This window comes from Halichoerus grypus, chromosome 3 (assembly GCF_964656455.1).
Source record: "Halichoerus grypus chromosome 3, mHalGry1.hap1.1, whole genome shotgun sequence".
In the NCBI taxonomy this organism is placed as follows: domain Eukaryota; kingdom Metazoa; phylum Chordata; class Mammalia; order Carnivora; family Phocidae; genus Halichoerus; species Halichoerus grypus.
The window spans coordinates 141,855,942-141,874,628 of NC_135714.1; the positions used below are offsets into that span (position 1 = coordinate 141,855,942).

At 38.9% G+C, this 18,687-nt stretch overlaps 1 pseudogene; it reads left to right on the top strand.

Annotated features, from left to right (window-relative positions):
• The first annotated feature begins 706 nt into the window (after positions 1 to 706).
• Positions 707 to 14,007, top strand: LOC118548270 (protein S100-A6 pseudogene; annotated as a pseudogene).
• The last annotated feature ends 4,680 nt before the right edge of the window (positions 14,008 to 18,687 follow it).

Consider the following 18,687-nt stretch of genomic DNA (forward strand, 5'->3'; position numbering starts at 1 on the left):
TGTATTAGCAGGAAATATGGGCGTTGGTACCCTTTCAAGCGTGGGAAATTTTATGCAAATGTTAGATAGGCTGATTGCTGAACTTGAATCTGGTAAGACATTGGCAAAATGGGACAAAAGAGAGTGACAGGACCAGGGAGAAGGGGGAAGCAGGACAAACAACTGATGTCCAAGGAGACCAAAAAGAAAAAAAGCAACCCTTAAGAGCTGGGAGCTGGCCTGGTACTGCCAACTGGACCTTAGAGTTGATGGCACCCACAGCCAGGCCAAGATGTTTTCCTGTTGAATATAAACAATGTCTTAGAGCACCAAGGTTGGATGAGGTCACTCTGTCTTGGTAATGAAGTGAAACAAAAAACAAGACCACTGTGTAGTTGGGTCTGAGCTTAACAAAAACAAGGTCACTGTGAAATCATAAAAATGATCAAATGTCCTCTTTCCCAGCAGAGTAACTCCTGGTTCTTTACCAATTACTTTAGCCTCTCTTCATTTCTCCTGCCTTCTAGATAAAAATGATTGGGAAACCCAATTGTGGAATTGCTCTTACTTTCCAACAGCACCCAATCCATGACAAATGCTTGCTTTTTTTGAACTCTCCCCCAAAATGTCTAACACAAGCCAAATTCCCATAGCAAGTTCCTTCTGACTCTTTCTTAATGAGATGCCCCGCATTGTTCTTCCATGGTGTGTGGTCTCCCTGGTTGCAATGAGCCCAGCCAATAAACCAAATTTGTTTGACTTACTGATGTGTTACTTGTGGTTTTTGGCTGCAGTGCATGAACAAGAGGTAGGCCCAGATTTAGAACTGCTATATATTTTATCTTATTTTATTTTATTTTTTTAAAGATTTTATTTATTTATTTGAGAGAGAGAGCACATGAAGGGGGGAGGGTCAGAGGAAGAAGCAGACTCCCCGCCGAGCAGGGAGCCTGATGCCGGACTCGATTCAGGGACTCCAGGATCATGACCTGAGCCGAAGGCAGTTGCTTAACCAACTGAGCCACCCAGGTGCCCTGCTATATATTTTATTTTATTTTCAGCTGTCAGAATCATCTGAGCCTGCTTTTTAAAAATGCAGATGACGGGGCTCAATCCTAGCTCACCTGAACCTCTTCAGAGGCCCAGGATCTGCATTTTAATAAGCTTCCCAGGTGAATCTCACATGCATGTAAGAGTGCAAACAACTGCTTGATTTGTTTTCCACTGAAGAAGATGTTTCTCCAAGTAAAGCCAGAGAGAGGGACATTTTGCACCTTATATAAATCTGTACCCATTTTGTTGGGAGATTACTTCCAAAACTTGGCTAAGCTTAAAAATACATTTTAGGGGATGCCTAGGTGGCTCAGTCTGTTGAGTGTCTGCTTTCGGCTCAGGTCATGGTCCGAAAGTCCTGGGATTGAGCCCTGCATTGGGCTCCTTGCTCAGCGGGGAGCTTGCTTCTCCCTCTGCCTGCCGCTCCCCCTGCTTGTGCTCTCTCTCTCTCTGACAAATAAATAAATAAAATCTTTAAAAAAAATACATTTTAGGGCGACTGGGTGGCTCAGTTGGTTAAGCGACTGCCTTCGGCTCAGGTCATGATCCTGGAGTCCCGGGATCGAGTCCCACATCGGGCTCCCTGTTCAGCAGGGAGTCTGCTTCTCCCTCTGACCCTCCTCTCTCTCATGCTCTCTGTCTCTCATTCTCTCTCTCTCAAATAAATAAAATCTTAAAAAAAAAATTAAAAAATACATTTTAGTAAACATAGTCGATCCTCATTTTTCACAGATTCTGTATCTGTGAATTCACCTACTTGCTAAAATTTGTTTGTAATCCCAAATCAATACTCTCGGTACGTTCATGGTCATGTGCGGACATGTGCAGAGCCTGGAAAAAAATGTGAGTAGCCTGATGCGCACGTTCCCAGCTGAGGTCAGAGAAAGCACCTCTGTCTTGTTTCGGCTCACATATTGAGAAGACAGGAGGATGGAGAAGGCAGGGGACAGTGCAGGGCAAGAAGCTCCTGTTCTGGGGCCAGTTGGCGGGGGCGGGGGGTGGGGTTGATCACAATTCTGGCATCTGTTAGGGAGGTAGCCTCAGGCAAGTCACTTAACCCTGTGAACCTTCTGTTCATGCACGCTCTTTCTCTTTATTATGGAAAAATAGACACAACATAAAATTCACCATTTCAACTATTCCATGGTATTAAGTGCATTCACAGTGTTCTGCAACCATGACCATTATCCATTTCCAGAACTTTTTCATCATCCCAAACAGAAGCTCTATGTCCATTAAGCAATAACACCCCATCCCCTTCTGGTCCCAGCCCCTGGCAACCTCTATTCTACTCTCTGTTTCTAGGAACTTGCCTATTCTAAGCACCTTACATAAGTGGAATTATAAGATATGTCCTTTTGGACAAGTCATGTCTGGTTTATTTCACTTAGCATAATATTTTCAAGTTTTAACCATTTTGTAGCATGTATCAGAATTTCATGCCTTGTTACAGATGAATAATATTCCATTGTATGTATATGCCACGTTTCGTTCATCCATTCACATGGACATTTGTGTTATTTCCATTTTTTGCTTAATGTAACACTACTATGAACATTTGTATACAAGTATGTGTTTGAGTCCCTGTTTTCAGTTCTTTGGGGTATATATCTAGGAGTGGAACTGTTGAGTCATATGGTACTTCTGATGAGGGATGGAAGCAGAAAAATGTTCACTTTTAGCCCAGAAGACTGATCTATAGCCTGCATAGTTCTGATAAGGATCAAATATGTGCTGGTTGCCATATCTTTTTTTTTTTTAAGATTTTATTTTAAGTAATCTCTACACCCAATGCAGGCTCAAACTCACAACCCCAAGATCAAGAGTTGCATGCTCTACCAACTGAGCCAGCCAGGCACCCTTGGTTGCCACATTCTTAGAGGGTCTCATGACTGCCTGCAAACCTCACCAATACTTAATATCCAACTGAATGATAAGCACCAGAGAAATCTTGGGAAAGTAGTTTTACAAGTAGAAATTCAAAGAAGACATTTATAATCTAATGCTCCCTGAATGTCCCCTCCCCCTTGAGCACTAAGCATGTAACCACCCGCTTCATATAGCAAAAGTACAGGTCATTCTACCTCGTCCCTGTGCTACTTAAATAAACTGACTAAGTTGCACCATACAATGTCTCAAGAATTCTTTCTTTTTTTTGCTTTGTTTTTGTTTTTGTTTAAAGATTTTATTTATTTGATAGAGAGAGACACAGCGAGAGAGGGAACACAAGCAGGGGGAGTGGGAGAGGGAGAAGCAGGCTTCCCGCCGAGCAGGGAGCCCGATGCGGGGCTCGATCCCAGGACCCTGGGATCATGACCTGAGCCGAAGGGCAGACGCTTAACGACTGAGCCACCCAGGTGCCCCAAGATTGTTGCTCTCCCTGACCCGGTAACACTTCTATGTTTAACTTTCTGAGGAACTGCCAAACTGTTTTCCATAGCAGCTGCAACATTTTACATTCCCACCAGCAATGCACAAGGGTTCCAATTTCTCTCTATATTTTCATCGATACTTGTTATTTTCCCTTTTTTTAAAATAGCCATCCTAATGGGTGCATAGTGGTCATTTTCCTTTTTATAAAATAAAAAAAGTAGAATCTACCAGGATGAATTGCTTTCCGATTTAAAGATTACAGTTGATGTGATGTACAGGCGTCCCCGCCCCCCCCCCCCCCCCCCCCCCCCGCTGACCCTGCTTCTCGAAAGTTCACTTTCATGAAAGACCTACATTAGTACCTGTTTTAGTTACCTGAAAGAAATCCAAACAGGATTTTTGCTTTTATGAAAGAGGTGAAGAGTGAAAATAGTGGTCAGGGTTTGTTTTGTGGATCATGTCCCTCATGTCTGCCCTCAGCGGTGACAGTGGCCCTGCCAGGCTTCTTCCTTGGGAACTACCCTCAGCATCTCGGCATCAAGCTGCCATAGCTTAGAATTGTTCATGTACATCTGTGCTTTATCTGGATTTATTTTGTGCATCTGGTAGCAAGATGTGTCCTAAAATATCACAGAAGCTTAAAAGAGGTTATTTTGGGGGTCTGGGAATGCTAAAAATTTTCTAAATAAATTAATAGTAATTGCTTCTCCGCTTTATACCATTTTGGCTTCTACCACAATTAGTACTGCAGTGAAAGTAGTTACACATGCCCCTTCCTGGGCTTGTGTGGGGATGTCTTTGGGGTACAGACGCAGCAGGGAGACTGCTGAGCCACAGATTATACGTGTACTTAATCTGATTAAGTACCGCCAGAGTGCTCTTCAGATTGTGCATGAGTCTATCTCCATCCATCAGTGCATGAGTACTTCCTTAGTCCTATAGCCTCTTCAGATCACTAGCAAGAAAGGAAGCTCAGAATTTCTGTGTCTTGCTTTATTTTCATAACTGTGTCTTTTATTTTATTTTATTTTTTTTAAAGATTTTATTTATTTATTTGACAGAGACAGACACAGCGAGAGAGGGAACACAAGCAGTGGGAGTGAGAGAGGGAGAAGCAGGCTTCCTGCAGAGCATGGAGCCCGATGTGGGGCTCGATCCCAGGACCCTGGGATCATGACCTGAGCTGAAGGCAGACGCTTAACGACTGAGCCACCCAGGCGCCCCAATTTTCATAACTGTGTCTTTTAAAGATCAAAAGTTTTTAATATGATGAGGTTCAATTTATCATTTTTTTTTCTTTCATGGTTTGTGCTTTGACTTCGCCTAACCCAAGATCACAAAGATTTTCTCCTATGTTTTCTTCCAGAAATGTGGGTTTTTATATTAATTCAAGTTAATATTTGTTTATAGTGTTTATGGTTCATTTTTTTCCCCATATGAAAGCCCAATTCCAATGTTTGTTGAAAAGATTACTCTTTCTCAATTCATTGGCCTTGACATCTTTTGATAATCACTTGACCATATACGTGTGGATCTATTTCTAGACTTTCTATTCTGTTCCATTAATCTGTATCTATATGTCTCTCCTTATTTTAATACCACATTCTCTTGATTACTGATCCGTAAGTGAAACTGGTAATTAGGTAATTTGTGAAATAGGCAGTCTTTTATTTTATTTTAAAGATTTTATTTATTTATTTGAGATAGAGAGAGCACAGAGGGAGAGGGAGAAGCAGACTCCCCCACTGAGCAGAAAGCCCGATGTGGGACTCGATCCCAGGACCCTGAGATCGTGACCTGAGCCAAAGGCAGACACTTAACTACTGAGCCACACAGGTGCCCCGGCAGTCTTCTTTTTCACATGTGCCTGTGCTTGTCCCTATGCCTGGGCTTCACAGAGTTCAGTGAGGTCAGGAGTGTGTGAGGGAAGGGATGGTGGGACTGACATTGTTAGTTGGCTGACCCAACCTGAACCATAGTCCTGATCTCCCCAGCCAGTGTCCTCCATGTATGGGTGTCCATGTGACCCACTTCTGGCTAGTGAGATCGATTTCAGCTGTCATATCTGTCACACAGATATTTATCTTATGAGAAAATCTTTTTTTTAAAGATTTTATTTATTTATTTATTTATTTGAGAGAGCGAGAATGAGAGAGAGAGAGAATGAGAGAGAGAGCACATGAGAGGGGGAAGGGTCAGAGGGAGAAGCAGACTCCCTGCTGAGCAGGGAGCCCGATGTGGGACTCGATCCCGGGACTCCAGGATCATGACCTGAGCTGAAGGCAGTCGCTTAACTGACTGAGCCACCCAGGCTATCTTATGAGAAAATCTTGGCAAGAAAGTGATAATAGGTCAGTACAAATTCATCAGCACTATAGAAAAAGTTGAAAATTTTTGCTCACTAATAGTGGATAAGTAGTGACATCTTCATCCTTGAAGATGTATTTTGTAACATTTTCCTCCTCTGGGATATTTGTTATCATAATAAATGCTCCAGCTACCCTTTATTAGTTTGATTACTAGAAACCCTCTCCCTCTTTTTTGTTTAATTAATAGATTCCAAGTATACTGGATAAGGACCCTCCATAATAATAATTCTTCTTCTACTACTACTACTGCTAGTGGAAAGGTTAGCAGTATGTGCTGTACTGTTTATAAAAAACAGAACTTTTCCATGGTTATTGTTTCTTGAAGCATATCTGTAACACAGATACCCAGTTCTAACAACTATTAGATAATAAGACGCTTTAAAAAGGCTTTTCAAAAATTAAGTCTAAGTTGTTCAAAGATATATGGCTGCACCACGGTGATTGCAGGTGAGGGCAAACACAGAGGTAGAATTTTTCCTGTGCGAGAATTGAAATCAGTACTACTGCACCCTACAGTACTATAATTTCCACATTAGTCAGTGTTCATTAACATACTGTACTGAATTGGGAATTAAGTATTAAACACAGACTTGATTACATTTTCCTAAAAGATCCCTAGACCAGACTCTGACTGATTTCATGAAGCAACACGACCCTTTAGACCACAGCAGCAACAAAAGGATAACTTGGGTCTTGTGTGATGACTCGCATGAGTTGATGTGGTTGGTCTTTCAGGGTTTACAATTAGGACCAGTTGCCTCACGATGGTTCTGAGGTGTGATACTGGGAACTGTAGCCTTCCCAAGAAGGGTATAAAGCCTGGAGAACATGTTGATGGATGAGAGTGCCCTTCTCTGACAAACACATCACGGATCTCCTATACTCCTCCCTCCTTTTACCCTTTGTAGGTCATTCCTATATGCTCGTCTACCTGCCAGCTTATTCCCAGCAGATTCATCATTACCTTTGTGGTAAGAGCAGAAGACATGGAAAGTCAGATGAATTTGTGCAAATGTATTTTACATTTATATCTTTTAAATGTAAAGCCTTTTGTCAGCAAAATTTTATAGACCAGGGAAATTACACTATTGTTCACTAGTACAGGTCTATTATTGGTTGTTGGGAACCTTATACATTTCTCAGTCTGTGATAGTCAAGAGATTTAGGGTGTTCTTTGTTCCTCTGCAGCAGAGCTTCAGTTTTTAACAGAGGTTTTTAATTCCTAAGCTAGCCTTTGGAAAGAGAAAAAAATTAAAAAGTAAATAATTGCTTCCCACGTGTGGCTTCAATATTTTTTCCTCATAAAATTAAAAAATTTTTTTACTTATTTTTATTTTTTAGACGGAGAGAGAGGGAGCATGTGCAAGTGGGGGGAGGGGCAGAGGGAGAGGAAGAGAGAGAATCTTAAGCATGGTCTACGCCTAGCGTGGAGCCCGACGTGGGGCTCAATCTCACAACCCTGAGATTATGACCTGAGCCAAAATCAAGAGTTGGACACTTAACCGACTGAGCCACCCAGGCATCCCTCATATGATTTTTTTTTAAAATAACAGCTTTATTGAGATAAAATTCACATATAATGAAATTCAGCCTTTCAAAGTATATAATTGAGTGATATATAGTATATTCACAGAATTGTTTAACTATCTCCACCACCTAATTTTAGAACATTTTCATCACCCTAAAAAGAAACCTTGTACACATTAGTAGTCACTCCACATTTCCCACCACTCCCAGCCCCTGGTGACAACTAACCCACTTTCTGTACCTTTGGATTTGCCTATTATGGACATTTCCTATAAATGAAAATATACATTATGTGGCCTTTTGTGACTGGCTTATTTCATTTAGCAAAATGTTTTTAAGACTTTCATCTATGTTGTAGCATGTATCAATACTTCATTCCTTTTCATTGCTGAATAATATTCCACTGTATGGCTATACAACATTTTGTTTATCCAGTTGTCAATTGGCGGACATTTGGGTTGTTTCCAGTTTTTGGCTATTATGAATAATGTTATGGACATTTGTGTACACATATTTGTGGGCCATATGTTCTCTACATTTAAGAGTTTGTTTTTTTGTCTCTTTTTTCTTTGTTCATTTGTTCATTTGTTTTGTTTCTTAAATTTCTCATAGGAATAAAATCATATGGTATTTGTCTTTCTCTGACTGACTTATTTCACTTAGGATTATACTCTTTAGATCCATCTATGTTGTTGCAAATGGCAAGATTTCATTTTTTTAAAAGATTTTATTTATTGGGCGCCTGGGTGGCTCAGTTGGTTAAGCGACTGCCTTCGGCTCAGGTCATGATCCTGGAGTCCCAGGATCAAGTCCCGCATCGGGCTCCCTGCTCAGCGGGGAGTCTGCTTCTCCCTCTGGCCCTCCCCCTCTCATGTGCTCTCTCTCTCTCTCAAATAAATAAATAAAATCTTTAAAAAAAAAAAGATTTTATTTATTTATTTTGACAGAGAGAGACACAGTGAGAGAGGGAACACAAGCTGGGGAGTGGGAGAGGGAGAAGCAGGCTTCCCGCTGAGCAGAGGGCCCAACGTGGGGCTCGATCCCAGGACCCTGGGACCATGACCTGAGCTGAAGGCAGACGCTTAATGACTGAGCCACCCAGGTGCCCTTCATTCTTTTTTTTATGGCTGAGTACTTTCATTCTTTCAAAAGAATGAAATCTTGCCATCCTGCAACAACATGGGTGGATCTAGAGGGTATAATATATATATATCATCTCTTCCCTATCCATTCATCTATCAATGGACATTTGGGCTGCTTCCATATCTTGGCTATTGTAAATAATGCTGCCATAAACATAGGGGCGCATATATCTTTTCAAATGACTGTTTTCCTATTCTTTGAGTAAATACTCAGTAGCAGAATTACTGCATCATATGGTAATTCTATTTTTAATTTGTTAAGGAAACTCCATACTGTTTTTTTTTTTTTTAAAGATTTTATTTATTTGACAGAGAGAGCACAAGCAGAGGGAGAGAGAGAGAGAAGCAGGCTCCCCGCTGAGCAAGGAGCCCGATGCAGGACTCGATCCCAGGACCCTGGGATCACGACCCAGGCCGAAGGCAGCCGGTTAACCGACTGAGCCACCCAGGCGTCCCAACTCCATACTGTTTTCACAGTAGCTGTACCAGTTTGCATTCCCACCAACAATGCAAGAGGGTTCCTTTTTTCCCACATCCTCACCAATACCTGTTGTTGCTTGTGTTGTTGATTTTAGCCACTCTGACAGGTGTGAGGTGATACCTCAATGTGATTTTGATTTGCATTTCCCTGATAATGAGTGATGTGTAACATCTTTTCATGTGTCTGTGGGCAGCTGAATGTCTTCTTTGGAGAAATGTCTGTTCATTGGATTTTTTGGGGTGTTTTGGTGTCAAGTTGTGTAAGTCCTTTATATATTTTGGATACTAACCCCTTATCGAATATATCACTTGCAAATATCTTCTCCCATTCAGTAGGTTGTCTTTTGTTTTGTTGATTATTTCCTTTGCTGTGGAGAAACTTTTTATTTTGATGTAGTCCCAATAATTTATTTTTGCTTTTGTTTCCCTTGCCTTAGAGACGTATCTAGAAAAATGTTGCTATTGCCAATGTCAAAGAAATCAGTGCTTGTGCTCTTTTCTAGGATTTTTATGGTTTCAGGTCTCACATTTAGATCTTTTTTCCATTTTGAGTTTATTTTTGTCTATGGTGTAAAGAAGTGGTCCAGGTTCATTCTTTTATATGTTGCTATACAGTTTTCTCAACACTGTTTATTGAAGAGACTGTCTTTTTCCCAGTGCGTATTCTTGCTTCCTTTGTCAAAGATTAATTGACCATACAATCATGGGTTTATTTCTCTCTATCTGTTCTATTGATCTATGTGTCTTTTTATGTGCCAGTACCATACTATTTTGATTACCACAGGTTTGTGGTGTATCTTGAAATCTGGAATTATGACATCTCTAGTCTTGTTCTTCTTTTTCAAGATTGCTTTGGCTATTCTGGGTCTTTTGTGGTTCCATATCAATTTTAGGATTATATGTTCTAGTTCTGTGAAAAATGCTGTTGGTATTCTGACAGGGATTGTATTAAATCTGTAGGTTGCTTTGGGTAGTAGGGACATTTTAACAATATTTGTTCTCCTAATCCATGAACATAGAATATCTTTCCATTTGTTTGTTTCATCTTCATCTTCTTTCATCAGTGTTTTAGTTTTCAGAGTATAGATCTTTCATCTTCTTGGTTAAATTTGTTCCGAGGTATTTTATTCTTTTTTTAAAAATATTTTTGAAATTTTTTTTCAAGATTTTATTTATTTATTTGAAAGGAGAGAGAGAGAGAAGGAGAGGGAGGGAGGGAGAGAGAACAAGTAGAGGGAAAGGCAGAGGGAGAGGGAGAAGCAGGCTCCCCACTGAGCAGGGAACTGGACACGGGGTTTGATCCCAGGAACCCATGATCATGACCTGAGCTGAAGGCAGACGTTTAACCAACTGAGCCACCCAGGCACCCCTGGAGGTATTTTATTGTTTTTTAGTGCAATTGTAAATGGGATATTTTTCTCAGTTTTGCGTTCTGCTACCTCATTAATTGTATATAGAAATGCTGTGGGTTTCTGTATATTGATTTTGTATCCTGTATCCTTACTGAATTCATTTATTAGTTCTATTAGGTTTTTTTTTTTTGGTGAGTCTTTAAGGTTTTCTATATATAGTATAATGTTATCTGCAAATAGTGAAAGTTTTACTTCTTCTTTACCAATTTGGATGCCTTTTATTTCTTTTTCTTATTTGGTTGCTGTGGCTAGGACTTCCAGTACTATGTTGAATAAAAGTGGTGAGAGTGGACACCCTTGTCTTGTTCCTGACCATAGGGGAAAAGCTCTCAGTGTTTCAACACAGAGTGTGATGTTAGCTGTGGGTTTTTCAAATATGGTCTTTGTTATGCTGAGGTATATTCCCTCTAAACCTACTTTGTTCAGGATTTTTATCATGAATGGATGTCATACTTTGTCAAATGCTTTTTCTGCATCTATTGAAATGACTATACGGTTTTTATCCTTTCTCTTGTTAATGTGATATATCAGATTGATTGATCTACATATATTGAACTACTCTTGCATCTCAGGAATAAATCCCACTTGATTGTGGTGAATGATTTTTTTGAATGTATTGTTGGTTTCTGTTTGCTAATATTTTTTGAGGATTTTTGCATCACATACATCAGAGATATTGGCCTGTAGTTCTATTTTTGTGGTGTCTTCATCTGGTTTTGGTATCGGGGTAATGCTGGCCCCATAGAATGAATTTGGAAGCTTTCCTTTCTCTTCTTTGTTTTTGGAATAGTTTGAGTAGGTATTAACTCTTCTTTAAATGTTTGGTAGAATTCGCTTGTGGAGCCATCCAGTCCTGGGCTTTGGTTCACTGGGAGTTTTTTGATTACTGATTCAATTTTATTGCTGATAATCAGTCTGTCCAAATTTTCTATTTCTTCCTGATTCTGCTTTGGGAGGATATATGTTTCTAGGAACTTATCCGTTTCTTCTATATAATTTTTCAGAATATTCTCTTATAATCCTTTGTATTTCTGTGGTGTCGGTTCTTTCTCCTCTTTCATTTCTGACTTTGTTTAGTAGTTCCATTTTATAAAGCATAGTATTTTATTTTATTTTAAGTTTATTTATTTTATCTCTTAATCCTACACCCAATGTGGGGCTCAAACTCATGACCCAGAAATCAAGAGTTGGTGCTCTTCCAACTGAGCTAGCCAGGCGCCCGAAGCAATGTATTTTACATTAATTGACTTTGAAGTTAGTACCTGAAGTAGAACAAAAAAAATGGTGGGACTGTTAGGATACACTATTGACAGTCAAATTATAAATGCGAAAATAATCTTGCATATCTTGAACAGAATGAAGAAGTATATTAAAAGACTGATACTCTATGACCAAATGGGATTTATTCCAAAAAAGCAAATGAGGTTTATAGTTTTAAAAAACTATTAATATAATCACAATATTAATAAATCAAAGAGGAGAAACTGTATGATCATCTTGACTGAGGCCAAAAATGCATTTAACAAAATTTAATATCCATTTCCAATGAAATCACTCAATAAAGTAGAATTAGATGATTTTTTCCTTAACTCATTAATGTCTGGAGTAAAATAGAGGTGCCACTAGTATATTAAAACAAGGAACCCAATAAGAACTGGAAAGGAAGCAGCAAAATTGTCACTTTTGGAGGTTATTTTAAACTATATGTACAAAATTAATGGTTGGCTTATATACAAAAAATCCCTAGTCATAAAATAGAGTGGCACACAACACATCAATTTCAATAGCAACAAAAATTTAAATTAAATAAGAAAACCTTAACAAGAAGTGCTATATGAAGAAAATGATCAAACTTTATTGAGATCTGTTTGACTCCAAATACAACGTTGATCACTATGCCAGATGAAAATATATTAATTTATAGATAAAGGTAGCATTTCAAATAAGTGGTAAAGAAAAGTCATTCGGTAAGGTTTGGGACAATAGATTAGTCATCCATCCAGGAAAAAAAAAAGAAAAAACCAAACAGATCAAAATTTTAACTCCTTACATGGTAAATACCTTCTAGATGGATCACATATGTAAGTGTGATAGATGACTCAGAAGTACTAGAGGGAAAAAAATGGATAAATATATTTCCCTTTGAGATACAGCAGACTTTTTAAAACTATGTCACAAAAATTCAGAAGCCAAAAAGGATAAGATTGATAACTTTGACTTTTTAAACTTTTGTGTTGCAGACAACCAAACAAAAAATGAACTTAACAATTCACACTGTAAGGAAGGGAGAGAGAGAGAAGACAAATTAGGAAAATGTTTCATAACACGACGCATAACAAAGTGCTAAAAATAAAAAAAAAATGTGTACATATATGGGGGAAACAAAAAGAAAGATGACAAAAGAATACGAGCAAGAAATTTATAAAAAGAAGGAATTAAAAAAAAAAAGGAATCCAAATAACCAATAAGCATAGGAGATGTTTAATCTTTTTTTAAATTTCTTTTTCTTTCTTTTTTTTTAAGATTTTTTAAAATTATTATTTATTCATTTGAGACAGAGAGATACAGAGAGAGAGCATGAGCAGGAAGAGAGGCAGAGGGAGAGGGAGAAGCAGGCTCCCCGCGGAGCCAGGAGCCAGACATGGGGCTCGATCCCAGGACCATGGGATCATGACCTGAGCGGAAGGCAGACGCTTAACTATCTGAGCTACCCAGGTGCCCCAGGAGATGTTTAATCTTATTAGGAATCAAATACTAGCTAAGTAAAATATCAATTAAATACCATTTTTTGGATCTCAACAAATTTTTTTTTTTTTAAAGATTTTATTTATTTATTTGACAGAGAGAGACACAGCAAGAGAGGGAACACAAGCAGTGGGAATGGGAGAGGGAGAAGCAGGCTTCCTGCAGAGAAGGGAGCCCGATGCGGGGCTCGATCCCAGGACGCTGGGATCATGATCTGAGCCAAAGGCAGACGCTTAACAACTGAGCCACCCAGGTGCCCCGAATCTCAACAAATATTGAAAAAGTTAACATTCAGAATTGGATATGGTTTCAGGAAATGCATACTTTCATGTCCTATTGGTGGGAATATAAATTGGTACAATATTTCTAGAGGATAGTTTGGCAATATGCATAAAAATGACCTAAAACCCTACATATAGTAATTTATCCAAAAGAAATAAATGAGTAAGTGAGAATAGATGTAACCATGGGATACCTCATGTGGCTCTTTTTATAATGGTAGAAATTCAGAACCAGCCTAGATAAGTTGTGTCAAGGTAACACATGGATTCAGTAGAATACACTGCAGCCTGTAGGCTAAAAGGTACGCTGGCCACCACCCCAGTTGTTCCTCCACACTCCCCCTGCCATGTGCTCTGAGCCTAGTGCCCAACTAAGGAGCGCCCCCTGGATCAGGCCGTTGGCCTCCTTGTGGTCATCTTCTGCAAGTACTTGGGCAGGGATGGTGACGAGAACACCCTGGGCAAGAAGGACCTGACGGAGCTGATCCAGAAAGAGCTCACCATTGGCCTGAAGCTGCAGGATGCTGAGATTGCAAAGCTCATGGACGACTTGGACTGGAACAAGGGCAAAGTGGTGAGCTTCCAGGAATATGTCACCTTCCTGGGGGCCTTGACTTTGATCTACGATGATGATCTCAAGGGCTGAAAATAAATCAGGAAGGTGGAAACTCTCTATAAGGCCTGTCTAAGTCTAATCCAGTGGTGGTTAACTGTTCAATAAGTATCCTTTTTTGGTTAAAAAAAAAAAGGATACACTTCAGCCTGTAAAACAAGAAAGTAGTTCTTTATTGATGGATATGGAAAGATCTCAGGGACAAATGATTGAAAAGAAGCATGTTTCAGAAGAGTGCATATAGTGTGTGATTTCATTTATGTGAAATTGCATTAATCTACAAATGCATAGAAATGCATAGAGAAATGTCTGGAGGATGTTCACCATACTGTCAGATGTTTTCTCTGGTGATACAATTTTAGGTATATTTTTACTTTCTTCTTTGTATTTTTCTGTCATGTCAGAATTTTGTTCATAGTGAGAATATATCATATTCTAAAAACAGCAAGCTAGTTTTAAAAATTGACCCTATTCCCCTGGGTGGCTCAGTCACTTGAACATCTAACTCTTGGCTTCAGCTCAGGTCATGATCTCATGCGATGTGAGATCGAGCCCCGGCAGTAGGCTCCATGCTCAACACGGAGTCTATTTAAGATTCCCTCTTTCCCTCTCCCTCTGCCCTCCTGCTTGTGCTCGGTCTCTCTCTCTAAAAGAATAAATAAAATCTTTAAAAGTAAATAAATAAAATAAAAATTGACTCTATCAAAAAATTTTTTTAAAAATTGACCCTAAATGTAGCTCCTTTCAACACGGAAATGCATGTGTTAGCAGACTGCAACAGATACAGGAGAAATGATCATGTCAAGGATATTTCTCCCCTGAAACACCCTCAGTCCTAAAGAAAAATGCAAGAAAAGCTCAGTGACCAGAGGAGATATCGAGAGATATTTAGTACACTAGAAACAAGGTGGTTCCTACAGAGAGGGATAACTCCATACTCAATAATGTGGCTTCAGAGTTCACGTTATATCCATGTATCCTTTTAAAACATTCTACCACCAAAATATTACACTTATACTCAAAAGTGGCCTTCATTATTCAGAAACTTAAATCTCTTGAATTTGCACATATTCCTGTGGTGAAATATGTAAAAATGATGTATCACAAGGTTATGAAAAGCATCACCGTAAAGCACTATTGACTCCCATGAAGGAAACATTTGCAGTCAGAGGCCAAAAAATAGTATCAGGGCAAGGCCAGGTCTATTGCACAGCATTACCAGAAACCTACTTCTGGCAAAGAAACAGGATTGGTAATTGAACTATCAAATATATTCAAGAGGGTATTATGTTTCAGGAGAATGGAATGGATTTAGGAATAGATTTAGTCTTCCCTTCCCTGACCTGAAGCATTTCTGAACACCAGCAACTAGTAGGCAAGATCTCCATAATATTGAAAGCAACAGGGCTTTATATTTCTACTTTTTAAGTTTTTATTTTAATTCCAGTGTAGTTAACACAAGTGTAATATTAGTTTTAGGTGTACAATATAGTGATTCATCAATTCCATACGACACCTGGTGCTCATCACAGCAAGTGCCCTCCTTCACCCCCATCCCCATTTAACCCATCCTCCCACCCACCTCCCCTCTGGTAACCACCAGTTCGTTCTCTATAGTCAAGAGTCTGTTTCTTGGTTTGCCTCTTTCTCTCTCTTTTCTCCCCTTTCGCTCATTTGCTTTGTTTCTTAAGTTCCACATATGAGTGAAATCACATGGTCATTGTCTTTCTCTGATTGACTTATTTTGCTTAGCGTAATACTCTCTAGTTCCATCCATGTCGCTGCAAATGGCAAGATTTCAATTTTTTTATGGCTACTTCATTGTATATATGCCACATCTTCTTTATCCATTCATCAATTGATGGACACTTGGGCTGCTTCCATAAGGCTACTGTAGACAATGCTGCTATAAACATAGGGGTGCGCATATCCCTTTGATTTCGTGTTTTTGTATTCTTTGGGTAAATACCTAGCAGTGCAGTTGCTAGGTCATAGGATAGTTCTACTTTTTCTTTTTTTTAAGATTTTATTTATTTATTTAACAGAGAGAGAGAGAGAGCACAAGCAGGCGGAGCAACAGAGGGAGAGGGAGAAGCAGGCTCACCAAGCAGGGAGCCCGATACGGGTCTTGATCCCAGGATCCTGGGATCATGACCTGAGCCAACTGAGCCACCCAGGCACCCCGGATAGTTCTACTTTTAGCTTTTAACCTCCATACTGTTTTCTAGAGTGGCTGCATCAGTTTACGTTCCCACCAACAGTACAAGAGGGCTCCCCTTTCTCCGCATCCTCAACAACACCTGTTGTTTCTTGTGTTGTTGATTTTAGCTATTCTGATAGGTGTGAGGTGATATCTCACTGTAGTTTTGATTTGCATTTCCCTGATGATCAGTGAATTTGAGCATCTTTTCATGTGTCTGTTGGCCATCTGGATGTCTTCTTTGGAGAAATGTCTGTTCATGTCTTCTGCCCACTTTTTAATTGAATTATTTGTTTTTTGGGTGTTGACTTTTATAAGTTCTTCATGTATTTTGGATACTAACCCTTTTTTGGATACATCATTTACAAATATCTTCTCCCATTCCATGGGTTGCCTTTTAGTTTTGTTGATTGTTTCCTTCACTGTGCAGAAGCTTTTTATTTTGATGAAATCCCAATAGTTTATTTTTGCTTTTGTTTTCCTTGCCTCAGGAGATCAATCTAGAAAAAAGTTGCTATGGCCAATGTCAGAGACATTACTGCCTGTGTTCTCTTCTAGGATTTTTATGGTTGCAGGTCTCACATTTAGGTCTCTAATCCAATTTGAGTTTATTTTTGTGTATGGTTTAAGAAAGTGGTCCAGTTTCATTCTTTTGCATGCAGCTGTCCAGTTTCCCCAGCACTGTTTTTGAAGAGACTGTCTTTTTCCCATTGGATATTCTTTCCTGCTCTGTTGAAGATTTTTTTTTAAAGATTTTATTTATTTATTTGAGAGAGAGAGAATGAGGGAGAGAGAGAGTATGAGGGGGGGAGGATCAGAGGGAGAAGCAGACTCCCTGCTGAGTGGGGAGCCCAATGCGGGACTCGATCCCAGGACTCCAGGATCATGACCTGAGCCGAAGGCAGTAGCTTAACCAACTGAGCCACCCAGTCGCCCTCTTTCCTGCTCTGTTGAAGATTAATTGACCATATAGTTGTGTGCTTATTTCTGGGTTTTCTATTCTGTTCTACTTATTGATCTATGTATTTATTTCTGTGCCCTATCAAAATACCAACAGCATTTTTTTTACCAGAACTAGAACAAACAATCCTAAAAATTTGTATGGGACCACAAAAGACCCTAAAGAGCCAAAGCAACCCTGAAAAGGAAAAGCAAAGCTGAAGGCATCACAATTCTGGACTGCAAGTTATATTACAAAGCTGTAGTGATCAAAACAGTATGGTACTGGTACAAAATAGACACAGAGACCAATAGAACAGAATAGGCTTTATATTTGTTATAAATTTTCACATATACTTATCTATAGTTTTTTTTTTCATGTAATGATGCCAGTAGGCACCCCCTAAATAAGTTTATTGTCTTGAATAAGCTTCCTTGACACTGTATATATTGAGTCAAATTTTATATTCTACTGCAACTTGATTGAGAAATTTTAGACCCTGCTGCCTTGAATTCTATTTCCAGTTCTAGCAGTGTTACACTGTTTAGTTTGGACAAACGTCTTTATTTCTAAAAGATTTGGTCAGCCCAATTTAAAGAGACAGAGAAAGAGAACATTCCCTTATGCCACAGGGGGGCAGTAAGGGTTAATGAGATAATATTGATAAACCATTTTTAGGAAAAGGGGAAAAAAATGCTATTGATGTGCTTATTGCATGTTGATAACTAAAAGGAATAAATGAAAGCATATGCAAATTTTAATATTTTCAGCGTTTCACATTCATAGACAAATTCTACCTTAGTGCCTTGCTAATAAGGAAAGTAAACAAACAAAATCCCAAAAACCTTCAGCTTTAGAAACCAAAGTTCCCAAGGTCAAAGAAATGCTAACAGAAGACAAGCTTACCACATTGTTCCAATGTTGTTCAGCCTTATCTATTCATTAATCACTAACTTCTGGATCTCATTTTTTTTTTTAGGAATGTGCATAAGCCAATTCAGTATAAAAACTGAAATGCAGAACCACGTATTTTGGAAAAAAGATTGAAAATAGAAAACTCATTTAGATTAATCAAACAGCTCTCTAAATTCTATTTAGCAAAACAAAGATTATCATGGGCTGCTAGTCTTTATTAGTTGCAAAATCTCTAAAGTCAGTGCAAGGTTCTAGTACCAACAGTAGCATCTCATAGAAACTTGAATATTTCCTCCAAGGACCAATTCATTCATTGTTTATAGTTCTAACTCTTAATTTAATGCAATTTGGAATATCTACAACAATAATGACTTACTCTTTAGAATTTCTTTTTCAGCTTTGGCAGACTCACTAACCAAGCTCCTAGGAGCAGTCCAGTTGTAGTGATTCTTAAAGAAGGAGAGTACAGAGTCAACCCCAGCCCCTCCACTCCTCACTCAGGAATGCATGAGAATCTCCAGTGTATGTGAGTGGAAAAGAATTCAATATTATAATTTTGGCAGAAACACTGATTTTGTAATAAAACTACAGCAGGTAAAACTCTAGAAAAAATAAGGTGTGTAGGTCAAAAAAGCTTGAGAAGCACTGATAAATACTG